Source organism: Sapajus apella, unplaced genomic scaffold (genome assembly GCF_009761245.1).
Source record: "Sapajus apella isolate SASKATOON/1434 unplaced genomic scaffold, GSC_monkey_1.0 scaffold4, whole genome shotgun sequence".
Taxonomy (NCBI): Eukaryota; Metazoa; Chordata; class Mammalia; order Primates; family Cebidae; genus Sapajus; species Sapajus apella.
The window spans coordinates 49565607-49588293 of NW_022436944.1; the positions used below are offsets into that span (position 1 = coordinate 49565607).

Sequence of the window (22687 nt, forward strand, 5' to 3'; positions counted from 1 at the left end):
ATCACCTGAATAATGAATGTTGGTTTATTTGTTGGTCTTTTATATATAGTTATTCTTAGGGGAGACTAAGGTCACTTCTTTCATCTTATAATATGTGCCTTTTGTCTTTTGAAGCTGGATTTCAGTACTGTTTGCTATATTTTAAATCTCTTTAAAGCTCATCAGAGTTCAGAGGTTAAGCATTTTCATTTCTTAAAATATATTGAGTTTCTATATAGGAGGAAGTGTGTACGAAATGAGAAATATTTTTGTGGAGGGTTTTGTAACGACTTGCTTTGCGGAAGGAGGATGTCAAGAATGCAGAAAGACCCTTCAGACAGACACTCGCATAATCTGAAAATCCAAAGTAGCTGATTGCTGGCTAATCAGTGAGTCAACATACAGTGAAGATTGTGCCTTGATTTGGTTAGCGTCCATGTGGAACGTTCCCTTGGGAACTGACTGCATTATGATCCAATTGGAGACATATGGTGTTGTTAAGAAAAGAGTTAGCAGTTTTCATCTCAGCGTGTTAGCTGCCCTTGCATTTTAGCAGAAATACTTTTTTTTTGTATAAACAGACATTTTAAGACACTTTACTCAGACCTGTCATTGAGTAAAGGAGTTGCATTGTTTGTAGGCTTTCCTCTTTTTTGTCCTGTTTCATCCAACAGATACCTATCGATATAAAAGGTGTTCAAATGAGGCATAAATTATGTAATTGTATAAAAATATGAATGAGCACACTGCATAGAAATTATGGATGATTCAAGTTTTAGCCCAAGTCTCAATTTTTTTATTTGTTCATTTTTGAAAAAAAGATGTATTGAAATCCTTCTTTCTCTGATTGATTTGAAAGTATTTTATTTGGTTTTCCCCATAGAACATATCGCTGACTAATACAATTTAATGCCAAAGACAAAGAAAGTCACTACAAATCCCCAAATGTCTGGGCATCCTTCCAGAATATGCAGGCTTTGATATTAACCTATCTAATATCATAGCTACACCCAATGGAAACATCGTGAATAACAGGAACTTGGTTAGGAGTTTTCTCACTCTTATCTCCTGGGAACAAGAAAGACAAAATAATTATGATCAGTTATAAAACTCTTAGAAGAGGTAACTATATGCTTCTGAGATTTCAACTCATCATAATAGAACTAAATATACAATATCGATCATCATCAGTGCTTGAATCTGCTTATTTATAAATTACTTTGAAAGTTAGAGTTGAATAACGGCTTCAAATGCTAAGTAAAGACATTTCATCTTTGATACTTAAATTAGGTGTGGAAGAAAAGAGGCTATAATACAAGATATGGGTATTTTTAAAGGTGAAGTGGTAATTTGCCCTTGTTGAGTATAATGACTCAGTCATGGTAGGTATAATACAATTTGGGTATATGCTGTCTGCCTTTATTTGTCCTTATTACTTGTTACCTGGAAATAGCTGAAATCTTACTTTCAGAAATGTATGTCTTAACCAATATTTAAGTCCATCTTTAAGACAGAGAGTAAGATAATACTATAAGCTATGGCCTCAGATATTCTTACCTTTTTTTAGTGGTCAATTTTCTAATCTTTTTTATTACCTTAGAAAATATGTGTTTGCTTTTGAATATACTCGTGCAATTAGTATGACCCACTGAAAACGAAAATACAATTTTTAAAATCTGAAAAATCACGGTGTTTTGCCTTAACAAGATTTGCCATATTTGAATTCCAAATTTTGTGGTTTTATCGAACTGCACATTGACAGTTTAAATACATTGCTTTAAGGTCATGTAGATGAGAGACTCACAGTGATCCAATAATGATGACCTAAGATCCTCAGGCCTTCAGAAAGCTGTTGAAAGATTGAATACTATGTCAATCATCTTCTCATACTAGAGCCCTATTGTATTAGTCTGTTTTTATGCTGCTGATAAAGACATATCCAACACTAGAAAATTTAGAAAAGAAGAGGTTTATTGGACTTACAGTTCCACGTGGCTGGGGAGGCCTCACAATCATGGTGGAAGGTGAAAGTCATGTCTCACATGATGGCAGACAAGAGAAGAGAGCTTGTGCAGGCAAACTCCCCAATTTAAAACCATCAGATTTCATGAGACATATTCACAATCATGAGTACAGCATGGAAAAGACCTGCCCCCATGATTCGATTACCTCCCACCAGGTCCCTCCCATAACACTTGGGAATTAAAGATAAGATTTGGGTGGGGACACAGCCTAACTGTTTCTCCTATATTTAATATTACTCTAAGCAAGTGCAGAGCAATTGGTGCCTATTGGTGCCATATTCATACCGCCTAGCTCTCTGTTTAAGGACAGTGTGGGGAAAATGTGCATGTGTTGTTGGGCAAATACAGTGGCATTTGATTTCTGTCACTGTTGACAATGACAATGACTCCTCTTGGTGGTTTTTTTTTTTTTGAGATGGAGTTTTGCTCTTTTTTCCCAGGCTGGAGTGCAATGGTATGATCTTGGCTCACCACAACCTCTGCCTCCCAGGTTCAAACAATTCTCCTGCCTCAGCCTCCCGAGTAGCTGGGATTATAGGCATACACCACCATGCCCAGCTAATTTTGTATTTTTAGTAGAGACGGGGTTTCTCCATGTTGGTCAGGCTGGTCTCAAATACCTACCTCAGGTGATCCACCCGCCTCAGCCTTCTAAATTGCTGGGATTACAGGCATGAGCCTGGCCAAAAAAATGGTAATTATTCTTAAAAGAGATGCAAAGCTAATTATTTTCCTGAGATGATCATCTAGTTTCCAAGTTTCCTACTATGTCATTTCTATAAAAGAACAAGGAAAAAAATCGATTTCAACCTAAAATGTTGACATTGCTCTGGATTTCAAGTTCTAAAAAGGACATAGTTAAGGAAATTTGCAAGGACATGTAACACTGACCACATTTACATTGCTGCCCCATTTTGATTTGAGCCACTGTTGGAATAATCTGCTAATTAAATATGATTCATGTTGGTATTGGGTTCTAATTCCTGACAGATATGTGAGTTGGAAGAGAGCTTTATAGCTATCTTTTAGGAACATGCTTTATTTCTCTGAGCTCCTCCTATTTATTTATAAGAGGTCTTTTTTAAATGAATACATCATGGACCATTAATACCTTTTAGCACATCCCAGAACTACCTCTGTTCATTTTAGATTGTAATGTTACCCCCGGATTTTGGTTACCTGGATCAATGAAGCTAAATATACATGCCAAAAATAAAGTTGTTGAGTACTAGTATACAGGAAGTTTAGAAAGATCAGTCACCTGTGTTGTTGCTAGCAGATGGGAAGGAAAGACCAAAAGCATGTGTTAAATAGTGTCAATCATTTGAGTGTTGTAGCCATCAGCAGAAAGAGATCATTCAGTGTTTTCTCCCTTCCCTAGAGGGAAAAGAAAATACAGCATTCCATAAATGTTGCATGTCCTACATATCGATCTTGATGTTTTCTGGGCAAAATGAAGGATCATTAGTTGCTTGCCCACCTAACCCCAGACATTTCTTTGTCCCATAATGAATTGCACAGCAACGTTGTATAGCCCCAAAGTGTTCCACTTTCAAACCTCTGGCAAAAGCAAAGGGTTAGTTCCCAGACACTTCAGGGATCTGTGGGGCATGGACTTGAAAGGCTCAGTTTCAAAGAGCCCCCAGAGCAGAGTGATACACCATGCGGAAAAGGCTTTCACATGTAGGGACATGTATTGATGAACAGAGCATGCAGGCTGGTTTGTAAAAAAATAAACCATGTTTTGCTTTCAAACTAGACTTTTTTTTTTTTTTCCTGTAAGCACGTGTTCCTATCAGTGGAGCAGTCTTTTCAGAATAAAATGGAATAACTCACTTCTGATATGCTTTACTTACTTTTTATATAATTGTTTCTAATCTCAACTGAACTCTAAGAAGTAGGAAAAATTTGAGAGAAAGCTTAGCACATTATGGGATCTTTTAAAATTTACAACTCTTGTGACTGACAGAACTTTGCACAAATAGTTATGCACCAGAGGAATAATATTTTCCTAATAAATAAAACATGGGGCTTTTTGATACTCTGACATAGTAATTTTAATGTGTGTGTTGATGTAAATAAAAATGTGTATGACTATGTATGTATATGAATACTTTATGGGAGCAAGCAAGAAAAAATATTTACAAAATGATTTTTTTAAATGATGAACAGAAATATTTGTATAAATTTAACACTCCTGCCAGAGTAAAATATCGACATATTTAAATGCAATTTATCTTAAATTTATCTTACGTGATTCAGAAATCAGAATATTTAATCAATAGATTTACAAATTTTTATCAGTGGGAAATGTGGCAGAGCCTTACAATCTGTGTTTGCTCAATAGTAACTGTCTATTAAGTCCACCAATACCACTATAGCTGAGAGAGGTAACACATAAAAAATGCTATGGGGTATAGTAGGCCAAAAATATGTCATTGCTTCTCTCCAAATGTTTCATCTTTGTGAAATGAAAGCATCACTTGTATGACACACTTTGTGAACAGTGTAATCCCCAATTGGGTATCATTTTAGATTTTTCACCAGTAAGAATTTTTGCAATACTTAGGCTTCTGTGAAGCCTGTCATTCTTAATGTTGGTGATGTCTTCCGATTATTTCTATATATCAGACATACTTTGTTGCTTCATGATGAAACAGTTATCTTTAAAATATTTTTAGTGAACTTCACAGAGCAGCTGGACAACATCATGGTCAATGGAGTCTTAGAATCTATGTGAATTCTATGAAATTGGATTTGGTCCACCATTTTTCGGCCTTTCTGTGAAGCCACATCTGATATTGTGAAGATAAAAAAGCTATGTGCTGGCAACTGGTTAGATTCATAAGAAAGAAATAAGGGGTGATTACATTTCTAAATCTTTCTATGAGAAGCTACATAGAGAAGGAAAAAAAGTTTCATCTTCAAAAGAATAGAAATAATTGAAGTGCTGTAATCCCAGCACTTTGGGAGGCCGAGGCGGGTGGATCACGAGGTCAAGAGATCGAGACCATCCTGGTCAACACGGTGAAACCCCGTCTCTACTAAAACTACAAAAAATTAGCTGGGCATGGTGGCGCGTGCCTGTAATCCCAGCTACTCGGGAGGCTGAGGCAGGAGAATTGCCTGAACCCAGGAGGCGGAGGTTGCGGTGAGCCGAGATCGCGCCATTGCACTCCAGCCTGGGTAACAAGAGCGAAACTCCGTCCCCCCCCCCAAAAAAAAAAAAAAAAAAGAAATAATTGAAGTGAGTTTTGTGACAGCGCTACGTGTACTCTACCCACCTGTGATTTCATCTGCATGTGAAATGCAACCTAAAAGCTTCTTACCTCACATATCCGCCCGGTTTCCTCACTTTTCCACCTCAGGACAAAATGTGTAAAAGCTTGCTCAATGAGACAAATGTCTTCTAAAAACTTTAGGGGAATTATCACCCCCTGGGACAACCTTCAATCAACATAGTATAGGAGCCAGGATGAGTCTCCCATCCTTCGGAAGGATAATTTCACTTTCTACAAGGTTCTTTGAGAGGTTATCCACAGTGGTAACCTCAATTAGGTATCCTTTATCAGCATTTTCCCCCTTCCCTGTCTTTCCTTTTCTATCATATCTTCTTCCTGACATCAGCTCCCTGTTAAACTACCTTGTCCCATGCTCTGATTTTAGGGAAAGTCAAATTCAAGTTGGGCGTTCTAGACATTGCGTTAGGGAACTGCTTTTTAATTGCATACTTCTGGCTGTAAAGGAAGGTATTCACTTCACTAGCTAAAGTAGTAAAGTAGATTTCATGGCCCAAATATACTGTTTTTATGACTTTGTTTTTTTAAAAAAAGAGAACAGAGATTATAACTCACATAGTATGGTTGATGAAGGTGAACATCAGAGGTAGTAGTCAGGTAGCAAGCCAGGGTTGAAATTTAGCAAGAGAAGTAAGGACAAAGACAAGAAGGACAAGAAAAAGAAAAGAATGGAGGCATGCCTGGCCTCAGAACAACTGAGTACATAAAGAGATAGCTGGCTGATGAAAACAGAAAAGATTTAGAGCAGCCGTAAAGCCTGCAAAGTGAAGGTGAAGTGTAGGCACAGAAAATTAGCATCAAAGAGAAGGTATTTTCTGAGGTTTGGGTCTTGAATAAAGGTAGAGGTGGACTTCAAATATGAGATCCAATGTGTGAATTCCTACAGCTGGCTGAAGTGAAGTGAAGATCTTTAGTTGCAGCTGGAGTCTTACATTGAGAAGGTTGGAAGGTCTTTCACTATTACTTTAAATTTTATTACTTAAGGTCATACTTGCCTTGAGTGCCTCCTGAAGTTCTAGTGTTGGTAGCAGCAGGTTAAGTAAATAGTGATACAGATTTTTTTTTAAATTTGTCTGATTTTGAATTTTCCAAACTAGAGTCTTTTTCATTTGTGTAGCTCAAGGGCTCTATGATTAGCTCTATGTAAATTCTCAATTAATACTCTTTGGAGTTGTATAGTTCCAAGAATAAAATGACCATCATATGTATATTTGCTTTTAATAAACTTTCTGAAGGTATGGGGAGGATGCAGCTCTGGCTAAACAAATATGCAACCAACATGGGGGAAAACATTGAGGAAAATAATTAAATACTTTTTAAGCTTTGTAATTAAAAAATCTCCATTTCTAAATAGAGAGAGAAAGAACGTCCGTGTGAGAGAGAAGAGAAATGTTTATAAGAAACTTATTTGAGAAAAGTTACAGTTTGGAAAGCCTGATTTTTCTAAGACTGCTTTTCAAGGTGTATACTGAAGACCTAATTGTAGTTCCTTTAAAGAACTCGTTTTTGAACAGTTCAATAATTAATTCTGTTTTCTGACATGGCAAATGGTCTTGCCTAATTATATTGAAACGTCTCTAAACTTTTTGCCACTGGAACTAGTTAAGCACTGTGATTATGCAGCACTTCTGCTCTTCCTGCCACTTCTTCACATAAAAAAGATAAATGTCTTGAAAAAAAACAAAAAAGATTTCCAGCTATATGGTATTCCTTTTCACATGATATTGTTGCTCCTTTCTGCCCAGAGAAAGTACCACATTAGCTTATTATTTCTCTTATAATGTTATCATGTGATATAATCTATAGATTTAATCAATAAAATATGGTCAGTGCTGTCTTCATCATATTTTTTCTATTATTGCAGTAGCAGTATAATGTGTCTAGAATTACCATCTGATTCCAGATCTGATGGATTCAAGTAGTTACAATTTCATGGGATAGAGAAAAAGAATGAGGAGGTTTCCTATCCATCTCCGAAATCGTGAACCACCTTCAAAACACATTTCTAAAATACTGACTCCATTCAGCTCTACACAAATTTCTGAACTGAAAATTTCACAGTAAAAACGCACAAAATGAATATTAAAACACTATTTTTTTTTCTAAGGCCATGTTGGGCTTTGCCTTCGGACAGCATCGCTAATGAGTAGTTAAACCATTTTGTGTCTGTGCGGATGAGTTGAATTAGCAAGCTGAGAGTTGAGTGGCTTAAGAGCAATTAACACACAAGCCAGGGAAACCAAACTGAATAATTAAGTTCTTAGTGCATTTCAGAATCTAGAATCTCATTTAATAGGATTGATTTAAGAACACATTCCAACCACTTTTTGTATGAATGGATAGTATTCTGAATTAAATACTTGCCACTCTCTCCCTGTAACCATCAAAAAGCCTGCTATACACACACCTCATTATTTATGATTTAATTTTTTTAGAATGAAAAGTCTGAAAAACTTAAGAAAATATTTTAAGAGAAATGTGAATGAGAACACTTAGTAGGCAAGTTCTGAACCAGCCATTATGTGTTTATCTTATTAGCTCCTTCCTCAGATTTCATATGCCCTTCAGCCCTGAATGATGAATCAATGATTTGAGTAATATTTTAGTTATTTTTCAGTACAAAAAATGAATCTTTCATAGAAAACTGGCGTGCTTATGAAGACTCATTTGTCCTATTAGATTGTGGCTTTTTCTAAGAGAGAACTTTGATGCTTCTCTCTCCCACTTTCCTTAAACAATTCAAACCCTTTCAATACAAGGACTGCACCTTACTGTTTCTTCTAAACATCTAACCCAATGCCTAGCACAGAACAATATAAATATCATTTGTTAAATTAATAAGCAAATACTCAGTTGTGGTCAACAGAATCATGGCCCTCTAAAGATCTTTAAGTCCTAGTCCCCAAAACCTGTAAATATGTTAGGTTACATGAAAAAGAGTAATTAAGATTACTGCAGGAATTAAGATTGCTAATAAACTGACCTTAAAATAGGGAAATTATTGTATTAGTGTGTTCTCACATTGCTATAGAGAATTACCTGAAGCTGGGTAATTTATAACAAAAATAAGTTTAATTGGCTCGTGGCTCCACAGGGTATACAGGAAGCATGGCTGAAGAAGACTCAGGAAACTTACATCATGGCAGAATGCAAAGGGGAAGCAGGCATATCCTACATGGCTGGAGCAGGAGGAAGAGGGTGAAGGAGGAGGTGCTACACACTTTTAAACAACGAGATCTTGTGAGAACTCACTATCATGAGATTAGCAAGGAGGAAATCTAACCCCATGAATCCAATCGCCTCCCACCAGACCCCTCTTCAACATTGTGGATTACAATTTGACATGAGATTTGGGTGGAGACACAAATCCAATCCATATCAATTACCACGGTTTATCTGGGTGTGCCCAGAGTAATTAGAAGCATCCTCAAAAGTGGAGGAGAAAGGTAGAGGAGGAGGTTAGAGTAAGGTAGGGTGCAAAGAATTGACCTAATGTTGCTGAGCTTGAAGACAGGAGGCAGCCTTTAGAAGTTGAAAAAGGCCAATAATTGAATTTCTCCCCTAGGGCCTCCAGAAATAAACTTAGCCTTGCTGACATTTTGATTTTGCCACAGTGAGATCTGTGTTAGACTTCTGACCTACAGAACTGTAAGATAATAAGTTTATGTTGTTTTGTGCCTTTTAGTCTTAATTTGTTATAGCAACAACAGAAAACTGTAATATACTAGTATAGAACATGTATTCACTGAATGTCATGCAGACTATTCCTATATTACATTGTTAAATAGCCTCTGAAAAACTCACATAGTTTCTCCTAGTTTTTACCTTCTCTGTGAGTTTTTGTGGAATAAAAATAACAATCAGTGATGCTTGTTACAGAACAATAAGAAAGACTTTTTTTCAGCACCATCACAATAGTTATAGGCACCGCTGCAATGGAGTCTTAGAGTGGAGATGAGAGACTGGACTCAACTCCAAATGCAGCATAGACAAGTGGAAATTTACAGTCAAGGAGCAGCAAAGGAGGTCAGTGGTTGGAAAATTACCAACGGGAAACATCGGGTAGGATTCTTGCTGAAGACAGGCCAGGGTCATCGGACATCACCTAGAAAAAAGTTCAGTAAGCTGACTACAGTAAGGCGAAAGAAAGTATCTTTTCAGTATTATTTGACTTGCTTGTGTATTAAATAGAAAAAAAACACCTTGTATATTATTTTAACTTCATGGTTTTTTAATACCTTCTCATAAGCACATATTACTATAGAAGACTGTTGAGCATCTGAAAAGAGAGGCTTTGGGAAGTCCTTGTATCTTAGAGCACACTGTTTTCTATTCAAATAAATGAAATATTAAACTATCTGATACCGTAAGGATGCCAGAGAAAGAATCCTAATTGCTAATCTAAATTTATGCAAATGTGTATCTCTTGGGTCCCAACCTTAATAATTGCTTTCAGTAATTCTTTTTCTTGAAAAATTATTAGGGCCTAGAAAAACAAAATGGAGCTCCTTGAAGTTATAATCAGCTTTACGTTTTAGATGATTATATCTAAAGCATAGATGATGCTCACACCCCTGTTCATTGTCCCATGAAATAGGGGGTGTCCTAAAGCTCTAAAGGTCCTAAATCTTTCATATGAAAGCTTAGTTTTGAGACACAAATTAAAAATTCAGAGGTGGTGAATATGCAGACTTACTATGTATTAAGAAAGATAGATAACACTTAAGATTAAATGATTTTTAAAATTAAGTGAATTTTCAAAAATGTGTCTCTTAGCCAAAGTTATTATACATTACCTATTACCCCTGTAGCAAGATTGGGAGACTGCGCATATGAAAACATAACTATTTTCTCTTGAGCTGAGAGTTGGACATATTTTGGACCAGAGGTTTATATCTAACAGTTGCACTAGTTGAGCCTCTGAGATGCCCTAAAGAAAAAGAACTCAATAATTGAAGCTGATTTCTAGCTGTTTGTTATTAAAACAGACGTTAGTACTCCCAGGTTGTTTGCCTGTGGCCATCAGCCAGCACCTACATCTCTTTCATTAGATGGACTGCCCTCAGGCTGCTACCGCCTGTTTTGCCTGTGAGCAGTAAGAGTCAGAAGTATCTGGGAATTTACATCCCCATGTAGGGCAGTCCATAAACAGCGATTGACAGGTGTTAGAATATCAGTATCCCAGTTCTCCTGCTTCTGATGAGAACACCATGCGTGAGGTATATTATCTCTATAGCTTTCCTGAAGGATTCAGACAGCTACAGTTTGTGGGGCTGTTTAATACCACATCCTGGCTTGACTCCTTCACTTCCTCATTCCAATTCCCCATTTCTTCCTACTGGCTTTTCCTGAAAATACTTCCTAAGAATTAATGTTCACAAGCAGCCTTGTTTTAAAATCTTTCTAGTGAACCCAAACTAAGGTATTATATTCATACAGACATTAAATTTGTTATTCTGTGATCTATTATTTTTATTAATATTTTGAGTTTTATAGTCTCTTCTGTAAACTATACTCAAGTTAACTGAATCCCTCAGGATGGATGAGGGAGATTTCAGAACTGAATATAAAATTCCTCAAATTCCCTGACTTTATTGAAAATAGACATGCTAGACACTCTAAGTAAGACAGCACTTGTTGATAGGTAATGGCTTCTTTGTAAAAGAAATACACCATTTGAATGTTGATTGAGCGTGTGTAATGGCAGATCAAATGTGATCACGTCTCCTGTGAGTGAGCAATCACTGGCCAATTGATTTAACTAATCACAATATGTCTTAATAAAGGTCCCTTCAAAAGAATCAAAATTGTACCCATATATAAGGTAATGAGGTTTTAAAATTAAAAAAAAAACTTAAAGTACACAAAAGCACTGAATAAAAATATTGAAACTAAAATGTTTTTACACATAATCATTTTAAGATGGAATAGTGAGCATGATACAAAGGATGTTACAGAGACTACTGGAGGTCCCTAAGATACTTTCTGGTGGTCTACAAGATCCAAAATATTTTTATCATAAGTTGATTCATTATTTGTACTTTTCACTCTGATTCTGTCATGAATGTATAGTGGAGTTTTCTAGGGGCTGCATGATTTGCGATGTGGCAAAAGATGGAATATGGAAGCAAATATTAGAATCCAGCTATTTTCTATTAAGCCAGAAATTACAAGACCGCTCTTCTGTGTTTTTTATTTTGTTTTTGAAAATAGTATTTTAAAATAAAATTATATTATTTATATCAGTATGTAACAGGACTATTGTTATTGTAAAATAAATTAATAGGTAAACATCTACCATTTTCCATTTTATTTTTTAATGGTAAGTGTCAATAAATATAACCTGTATACACAAAAGTTTTTGGGAATCTTGAGTAATTCTTCAGAGTATAAAGAGGCCCTGAGACAAAGATAAAAACAAACAAACATTGAAAACTGCTGATATAGAGTAAATTCAAGTCCTTTGTCTTAGAAAAGATGACAAAAGATAACCAAGATAAAGGCGAAGTTTAAAATACACTCGCTTTTCTTAAATCTTATTTTGAGAACCTAGGTATGTTTTAGAAAGCTAGTTTAAATGGAGCAATTAAAAAATAAATTTCAATTAAATAAGTTACACAACTTTTTTTTTCCTTTTTTTTGGTAAACAAGGTGCCTAATTTATAGTGAGTGTTTTGTTTTATCTTTTAAATGCAGAGGCAATGGTTGGTCTTCTGAACATTCGCGTTCTGATTTTTATTAGCAAATATCATGTTGTTTGACAGAATATGTGAATGTTTTATTAAGACAATATATTTAAGCAGCATGTGTGACATGCTGCAATTGTGGGAATAGAATTATGTGAATTTGTGAGTGGCATGGGAATGAGTCTTCCAGAATGTAGGGAGTTTTTAAGACTAATATCTATGAACCAGAAAGCTAACCATAGATACCACATGGGAGCTATGTTATGATCATAAGAACTTCTCTGTGTTGCTTCTTTTAGTCACTGCTAATTTCAGATAATGTTCATCTTACATCTGGACTTCACCATGGTGAGTGCTATTCACCATGTGGGACATATCTTGAGTACGACCTTGCAGGTTTGCTAGTTGTAGTACATGCTCATAATATTAAGGACAATTATAAATTTGAACACTAGCATGCAACTAATGGAACACTGTATACTTTTAGGGTTCACATAAAATCTTTAAACATTTCTCAGAAGTGGTAAAGTCTCCTATTTTAGAGTCACATAATCATGATTTCATTAAGTTTATTGCATCTTCACCTAATTTGAAAGATCTCTAAGGAAAGTCTCTAGTCATCTTTTGTAACTAGTTATAATCTTATCTGAATGAATCCGTGTAATAGATGAAAAAATTTAAGATAAAATTTCTCCTATAATTCATTTTCAAAGGACACAACTCGATATTCATTACATCATGGAACAGTTCCTTCATTTCTCACATCCCAAATGCAAGTATTCTGCATCTGTGCTAGACCTATATGATGTTAAAGAAAAGAACACCATTCGTCCAGCTTATGATATTCTTTCTATGAGATCCTCATGGCCAGGATCCTCTTTTCCCTCCATGAATTTAATTTCTGGAAGAATGTATACAACAGAGAATACCACCTTTGCCTTTAGAATCAGATGGACCTTGAACAAGTTATTTAGTGTCCTGCCAGGTTCCTCATAGAATGTAATGGTTCCATTTGAAGTTAACAATATCTCTTTTATAAGTGTCTCTAGAATTAACTAAGAGATTTTATACAGCCCCACAATGAATTCTAGCAATAAATAGTAGATGGTATTAGGAGCATTATTGTAGCATCTATTAGCATCATGAGAATTATTTCATCAACATCCACCTTCTAAGCTAGAAGTATAATAGTTGAAGTCTCTGAATGACATCATTGATGAACATTATCTGGTACATGGACTATATAAGGTCCACATCCCTTGCAACTAGGTAAGGACTACCCTTCTATTTTGAGCCTTATGCACAGTTGCCACAGCTCATTCTAGAATGGTATCCAATAAATTATACATGTCTATGTTAGAGGTTGACAGTTTTCTGAGAGAACTGGAAACAGTATAGCATCAGAGAAATATTTACCTTGAATTTGCTCTGGTAGTTCTTAGATTTGCAGACACTGGCCCCATTTTTTCTATAGGACCATGGCAGCTACGTTAATATAGCCATGCACAAATTTATGTGATCTCAAACTTATTGTAATGTTTTTCCAGCATATTATTGCCCCTGTAGTTCCCAAGGCCTGCAATCCCTTTGTTCCTCTCTCATTTCCCCAAGAGATATTGTTCAACTACAACACTTTTCATTCAGATTTTCCTGGTTTCCATCTATCCCTTTCCTTAATTTTCACTATATAGCATTAAATGATTTTCTCCTGTACAGAGTGTCTATTTGTGATATGTAACCTCATTTAACAACTGTTGTATGCTCACCTTATCCCACTGGATGGCAGAATTAGGCCTTTTTTATTCTTGTATCTCCTCCAATACCTACCATTTGAATGTACCATGTGAGGATCTAAAAACTACCTATGCTTATTACCTGTGTGATGAAATAATGTGTACACCAAACCCCCATGACGTGACATGCCATTTGCCTATATAATAAACCTGTACATGTACCCTGAACCTAAAAGTTAGAAAATATTTATATGTGTATATATACAAAAAATAAATATTTCTGAGAAAAAAAATAATGCATTTTATTAGTAAATGCTTGTAAAGTGAATGCGGAAATCATCAACTATGATGATTCCATGTAGAAATATTCAACATAATTTTTTTGTGTACATTTTAAAACACTTAAACCTCAAAACTCTTCTTTCAAATGGAAGACAATGTTTGAAAGCACAAGAACCCTTTTCATTTTCATAAAGATTAAATTATTTTTCCATTCTGCTTCCTGCTTTTCATTACTACTTTCTTCAGATTAAATTTTTTAAAGAGTGATGACCTATGGACATTAAAATCAAACGGAAAATAAATGTGTTGGAACACCAAACATCCTGTTGGTTGTTACAATTAGCTCTACAACAACAATTAGATTTTGTTTTATAATTAATATCATTTGAAAACACAGTTTTTGTCTTCTCAGAGGTTTCTCTTTTCCCAAAGTTTCCTTCAGGTCCTGTCCTTGTAGCGAATTGGGTTTGTAGTGCCCTGTGAGCCTGGAGAATGGATTCACTAGCCTTTACATTGATTCGAAGTGTCATTCAAATAAATATTTATACCCTTTTTCCCTGATGGCTTAGTGAAGTCCTTAGTGAACTGTTCTATCTTGCAGATGAGGAGGCTGCATTTGACATTATGTGTATGAATTGCTTTGATGCATACATACTAGTAATGTCAGTAGTAAATGGGCTGATTGACCCCAGGATTTAGTTCGGTAACTTTATTAGATATGTGACCATGAGCAGCAACTTAACCTCTTTGTATCTCAATTCCCCCTTTGGCAAAATGGGAATAATCATAGTTTCTTCTGTACTAGTGTGGCAAGGGTGGCTATGGGTTAAATACATTAAACTGTGTGGAGCAATTGGAATGTTTCTGGTAAATCCTAAGTGCTGCTTAGGTGTTAACATTGTACTGCTATTTAATAGATCTTTTCTTTGATGGAGACGGGATGTACTATAGCAGAAAAGATCAGCAAGAAATCAAGTGTCACTTCCCTCCATTATCAAATTTGGAGGACCAACCTTCTTCCCTACATGCTACATAGAATGAATGTTAATATTCTGTATTGGATTAAATACATCATTTCTTTAGTCTGGTCAAAGATTCCTCCTTGAGATTCACTTTCATACTTCAATGCTCATTCTAATTTTCAGAATGAAAATATTTGGCATCTCTTTGACCCACACCATGAAATTGGTTTTAACACTAATATTTCATAAGTGGTTCTTCTGTTTCAAAGGAAAGGTAGCCTATTTATAGAAAATCCTTTTAGGGAAACAATCTTTCTTTGAAAACTAAGCTGTAAAATGATGCTCTTTTGCCATTTATAAAATATGTAAATGTATATGTATATATATATATATATACACACACACACATAGGTGTATATAAAGCTTAAGAGCTAAGTCTAGAAGAAAGGCATATTATTAAAAAGCTCCAATTAGAATAATGTCAGACCCATATTTTCTCCATCTGTATAGTATCCTTTCTTTGAATGGGCCAAAGAAGCGATGGAAACTGAGTGAGACCTGATGATGCTTTTTATTCCTTGAATTTCTGAGATGGTGGAGAAAATGTGTCTTTTTATCAGAATTGTTTCTAGAATTGAAAAGTACCACTTAAAAACACAATTACCACAGGTTTCTAATTCAAAGATCTGAACAGAGATCCTTCTGTGTTTACAACGGAGCTGCAATTTTAAAGTCCTCTGAGAGTGTCGTGTCTACTGGAATAAAAACAATCTCAGCAATCCCAGATTTAGATTATACATATATATATACATATATATACATATATATATAATATATATATGTATATATATATATATATATAATATATATATGTATATATATATATATATATATATTTAGATGAAATATATATATACAAAAAAATCCCAAACCTTAATAACATAATAGAAGATACAATAGGTTTATGATTGAAGGCACAAAAAGATTGTATACTTTAGAGCCTAGCTTTCCTTATACTATTTTGATGTCCTTTACACTTCTAGATATTTGAGTTAGCTTTTTCCGTATTCATTAAACAAATATCTTCGAATGTCTCGTAGGCATAGAGGTACATTTTCAGTGTAAGGGTTTAGCACATAATGGAATAATTGTAATAAAGGAAGTGATAATGGGGTAAAAGGAGAGATTGATCAACCCTGCATGGGGGAGAGGAATCAAGGAATATTCTGAAGAAGCATTTAGGTTTTACTGAAATTCAAAGATAAAGATGAAAGATGTTTCCAAGCAGAAATAAGTTGATGCTTTTGGAAACATCTTGATATAGTACAAGTTTAATCCTATATGCTTGACTTTGAATTGATGAGAGCTAGTTTTGCTGCTAACAAACAGGTTGAAGGGACCAGATACGCCCCTGAACCCTTTGAATTGATTAGAGCGAGGTGGAGGTGGTTTGCTCTAGTTAGGGTCAATTCAAAACTGATTAAGTTTTATCTAGTGAGACTACAAAAAAATATTTGAGCGAATGTTATGGTTTGACTACATGTTTTCTATATTGAGGATATTAAACATTTGTCTATTGCATTTGTCATTTATGTTTTACCTTGATTGCTCTTTAATTTTTACTTCTATTTCTTAAAAATAATAGTTTACTTTTTATGTGAAATTAACTTTACCAAGGTATCTTTTTAAAAAGTCACTTTAAATGTAAGAGATTTCATTAATATTCATTTCTGTATCTTTTTCTTTTTCTCTATATTTAACTCTTTAGCATATTTGGTATCAAATAAGTATCTAAAGTGATTATTTTTCCCAAAAACTAGTATCCTATCTGCACGTAAAAATTAATCTATTCTTTTCACATGTTTTGATATCAACTTTTCCTATAACACATGCTTATACTATTTACTTACCTGTAATATGTGTGCTTACTTTGTGTAAGAATTTACAAATCCTCATAATACATCTTATCTCACAGAACTAGTCCCTGCTCTAAATTTTTCTTACAGATTTTGATTTTTTTATTGTTTAGCTATTTTTGCTGTTTTCATTATCCAGATCTATTTCAAAAGTATTTGGTCACATTTTTTCCAAAATATAAATAATATATTATTAAGATACTATATTAAGATCTAGAACAGCTCTTAAAATCTCCCTTTTGCTTCCCCATTGTGGTCAAGTCCTCCTTCCCACCCTTAGTTACTGGAAACTATTCCTCCGTTTTCTATCTTTGTAGTTTTGCCTTTTCCAGAATCTTTATTTGAATGAAGTCAAACAATGTGTAGCCCTCTAAGTCCGCCTTCCTTCTCTTAGCATAAGGCATTTACAATTCATCCACATGGCTGTATGTATCATAAGTGTGTTCCATTTTATGCTCAGTAGTATTTCATTAAATGGTTTTGTACTGCATTTTATTCTCCAGTTGAATATTTTGATTGCTATCAGTTTTTGGAAATTGAATATGATAAAATGCCCATTTTTAGTGCTAAATCAATGTTTTATGAAATTTTGGTATTATTAATCAGGATTGGATCCTGAATGTTTTGTAATACCTGAGAAAGTCATTGTCTAATCCTTGATTGCTTGCTAATGCTACCTCTTACATAACTAAATTTTAAAATATTGAAACTGGATCACAGCTGCAGGCTCCCTGAAACACTGAAAACCTGTGAGTCTGCTTGCTTTCTCAGTGGGGAAGCTAGTGGTCTAGGACAAGTTCTCAGCCCTGGTCACTGGCTGCCTGGAAATAGATTTCATGCTGTTATGGGGGCATAGTGGGAGTGAGACCTGCCTTTGGAACTGTGGGCTATCTAGAAGAGGGTTGAGGCCTATAACTGTTGGCTTTCCCCCACTTTCCTGGTGACCTGTATGGCTCAGCATAGGCAGCCACAATTCCCCTGGGAATATAACTTCATTGGATTGCGAATCACACCCCCATCCCCGACAGCAGCTACTGCAAGTCCCACCCAAGAAAAGACTGAGCTCAGACATGCCTATTCATCCCTGCCCCAACCTGGTGGTCTTTTTCTACCCAACCTGGTAGCTGAAGCCAAAGATCATAATCTTTTGGGATCTCTGAGGCCCTACACACTGCATGAGAAACCTGAGTATTTAACCATGTGTTCCTAGGACAAGTTTGTATCCTCCTTATAGGAACCCAGTTGATGTGCTCTCATAAACTCCACCTCTAGATGGAGGTCAACCAACACAAAACCAGTGCACTAAACAAAAACACAACCAAGGACCCTCAGAGAGTCCACTTAACTCCCCTGCTACCTCCACCAGAGTAGGTGCTGGTCTCCTCTGGAAGCTGCATTTCTAGGGGTAGGAGGAGAACACCACATCAAGGGAGCATCCAATGGGATAAAATAATCTGAAGAGCAGCCATTGAATTCCAGATCTTACCTCATACCTAGTCTACTCAAATTAAAAGCAACCAGAAGAACAATTTTGGCAATATGACAAAACAATTTCTTTAATACCCTCAAAATATCGTATCAGTTCAGAAGCAATGAATCCAAACCAAAACAAAATCTCTGAATTGCCAGGAAAATAATTCAGAAGGTTGATTATTAAGCTAATCAAGGAGGCATCAGAGAAAGGTGAAATCCAACTTAAAGAAATAAAAAACATGTTACAGAATATGAAAGAAAATTATTCAGTGAAATAGATAGCACAAATAAAAACCAATAACAACTTCTGAAAATCAAGGACACACTTAAAGAAATGTGAAATGCACTGGAAAGTCTCAGAAATAAAGCAAGCAAGTAGAAGAAAGAAATTCAGAGCTTGAAGACAGGCTTTCAAATTAACCCGATCAAAGACAAAGAAAAAATAATTAAAAAAATAAAATAAACTAACAAAGACTCCAAGAACTTTGGGACTATATTAAATGTCCAAACCTAAGAATAATTGGTGTTCTCGAGGAAGAAGAGAAATCTAAAAGTTTGGAAAACACTTTTGAGAGAATAATCTAGGACAAGTTCTCTGGCCTTGCTAGAGATCTAGACTTCCAAATGCAAGAAGCTCAAAGAACACCTGAAAAATTTGTTGCAAAAAGATCATCACCTAGGCACATAGTCATCAATTCATCTAAAGTCAAGACAAAGGAAAGAATCTTAATCTACAAAGCATCAGGTAACCTATAAAGGAAAACCTATCAGATTAACAGCAGATTTCTCAGTAGAAACCCTACAAACCAGAAAAGATTGGGATCCTATTTTTAGCTTTCTTAAACAAAACAATTATCAGCCAAGAATTTTGTATCCAGCAAAACTAAGCTTCATAAATGAAGGAAAGATACAGTCTTTTCTGAACAAACAAATGCTGAGAGAATTTCCATTACTACGCCAACTATACAAGAACTGTTAAAAGGTACTTTAAATCTTGAAACAAACACTCAGAAATCCACCAAAATAGAACCTCTTTAAAGCATAAATCTCACAAGACCTATATAACAATAACACAATAATTTTAAAAAAGGTATTTAGGCAACAAATAGCAAGATGAATAGAATAGTACCTCACATCCCAATAGTAACATTGAATGTAAGGGGCCTAAATGCTCCACTTAAAAGATACAGAATGGCAGAATGGATAAAGATTCACCAGCCAAGTTTTTGCTGTCTTCAGGAGACTCATCTAAGACATCAGGTCTCACATAAACTTAAGGTAAAAGGATAGAAAATGATATTCCATGCAAATGGACACCAAAAGTGAGCAGGAGTAGCTGATCTTACATCAGATGATACAAACTTTAAAGCAACAGCAGCAAAAAAAGACAAAGAGGGACACGGTATGATGATAGAAGGATGGGTCCAAAAGGAAAATATCACAATTCTAAATGTATATGCACCTAACACTAGAGCTCCCAAATTTATAAAACAATTACTAGTAGATCTAATAAATGAGATAGATGGCAACACAATAATAGTGGGGACTTTAATACTCCATTGAAAGCACTAGACATGTCACAAGACAGAAAGTCAACAAAGAACGAATGGACTGAAACTATACCTGACAATAAATGGATTTAACAGATATTTTCAGAATATTCTACCCACCAACTGCAGAATATACATTCTGTGCATCAGCACATGGAACATTCTCCAGGATAGACCATATGATAGGCCACAAAACAAGTCTCTGTAAATTTAAGAAAATTGAAATTATATCAAATATTCTTTCAGACCACGGTGGAATAAAACTGGAAATCAACTACAAAATGAACCCTCAAAACCATGCAAATACATGGAAATTAAATGACTTTCTCCTGAATGATCATGGGGTCAACAATGAAATCAAGATGTAAATTTTAAAATTCTTTGCACTGAATGATAATAGTAACACAACTTATCAAAACCTCTGTGATACACTAAAAGTGATGCTAAGAGGAAGATTCATAGCATAAAATGCCTGTATCAAAAAGTCTGAAAGAGCACAGATAGACAATCTAAGATCATACCGTACAGAGCAGGAAAAACAGTAATCCAACCAGCAGAAGAAATAAATAACAAAGACCAGAGAAGAACTAAATGAAATCAAAACAAAAAATATAAAAAGATAAATGAAATAAAAAGCTTATTCTTTGAAATGATAAATAACCCCTAATAGACCATTAACAAAATTAACAAAGATAAGAAGAGTGAAAATCCAAATAACCTCCTTAAGAAACAAAATGGGAGATATTACAACTGATACAAAAGATTATTCAAGGCTACTATGAACATATTTACATGCATAAGCTGGAAAACCTAGAGGAGATGGATAAATTCCTGAAAATATACAACCCTTCTAGATTAAACCAGGAAGATATAGAATCTCTGAGCAGACCGATAATAAACAGTGAGACTGAAGTGGTAATTAAAAAGTTGCCACCAAAAAATGTTCAGGATCACATGTATTCACAGGGGAACTCTATCAGACATTCAAAGAAAATTGATACCAATCCTATTGACACTATTCCAAAAGATAGAGAAAGAGGGAATCTCTCCTAAATCATTCCATAAAGCCAGTATTACCCTAATACCAAAATCAGGGAAGGACATGGTGAAAAAAGAAAACTACAGACTAGTATTCTTGATGAACATAGACGCAAAAATCCTCAACAAAATAGTAGCGACTGAATCCAACGGCATATCAAAAAGATAATCCGCCATGATCAAATGGGTTTCATACCAGGGATATAAGGTGGGTTTAACACATCCAAGTCAATGAATGTGATATACCACATAAGCAGAATTAAAAATAAAAATTACATGATCATCTCAATAGACGCAGAAAAAGCATTTGACAAAATCCAGCATTTTTTGTGACTAAAACCCTCAGCAAAATCGGCACACAGGAACATAAGGTAATAAAAGCCATGACAAACCCACAGTCAACTTTATACTGAACAAAGAAAAATTGAAAGGATTTCCCCCTGAGAACTGGAACAAGACAAGGATGCCCATTTTCACTACTTCTATTGAACACAGTACGGGAGGTCTTAGCCAGAGCAATCAGACAAGAGAAAGAAATAAAGGGCATTGAAATCGGTAAAGAGAAAGTCAAGCTATCACTATTATCAAATAGTGATCAGCAGATGATATGATCGTATACCTAGAAAACCCTAAGACTCACAAAAAACTGCTAAACTCATAAAAGAAGTCAGCAAAATTTCAGGATACAAAATTAATGTACCCAAATCTGTAGCTCTGCTGTATATCAACAATGAGAAGCTGAAAATCAAATGAAGAAGTCAATTCCTTTCACAATCACGCCAATAAATAAATAAATTAATAAATAAATAATAAATGCTTAGAAATATACCTAGTCAAGTACATGAAAGACATCTACAAAGAAGACTACAAAACACTGCTAAGAGAAATAATAGACAACACAAACAAATAAAAATATAACCCATGCTTGTAGATAGGTAGAATCAATATTGTGAAAATGACAATACTGCCAAAAGCAATCTAAAAATGCAATCCAATTCTCATCATAATACCATCATTATTCTTCACAGAACTAGAAAAAAAATCCTAAAATTAATATGGAACTGAGAAAGAGCCCACTAGCCAAGAAAGAGTAACAAAAAAGAACAAATCTGGAGGCATCACATTATGTGACTTCAAACTATAAGGCCATCGTCACAAAAACAGTATGGTACTGGGATAAAAATAGGCACATAGACTGATGAAACAGAATAGAGAACTCAGAAATAAGCCAAATACTTACAGTCAACTGATCTTTAACAAAGCAAACAAAAACAAATTGGGGAAAGGACACCCTATTCACAAAAGGTGCTAGGATAATTGGCAAGCCACATGTAGAATAATGAACCTGGATCCTCATCTCTTACCTTATACAAAAATCAACTCAAGATGGATCAAAGACTGAAATATAAGAATTGAAACAATAAAGATTCTGGAAGATAACATCAGAAAAACCCTTCTAGACGTTGGCTTAGGCAAATACTTCATGACCAAAAACCCAAAAGCAAGAAAAACAGATAATAGATAGGATTTAATTAAACTAAAAAGCTTCTGCACAGGGAAAAAAAAAATGAGCGGAGTTTACAGACAACCCACAGAGTGGGAGAAAATCTTCATAATCTATACATCTGAAGAAGGACTAATACCCAGAATCTAAAGTAATTCAGATCAGCAAGAAAGTAACAACTCCATCAAAAAGTGGGCTAAAGACATGAATAGACAATTATTAAAAGAAGATATACAAATGG

At 35.0% G+C, this 22687-nt stretch overlaps 1 protein-coding gene across 12 annotated transcripts in view; it reads left to right on the forward strand.

The window, feature by feature from the left end:
* The window catches only part of RBMS3 (RNA binding motif single stranded interacting protein 3), a 758821-nt gene that overhangs the window by 485128 nt on the left and 251006 nt on the right, over positions 1 to 22687 (forward strand). The gene's annotated exons all lie outside the window — the stretch shown is intronic.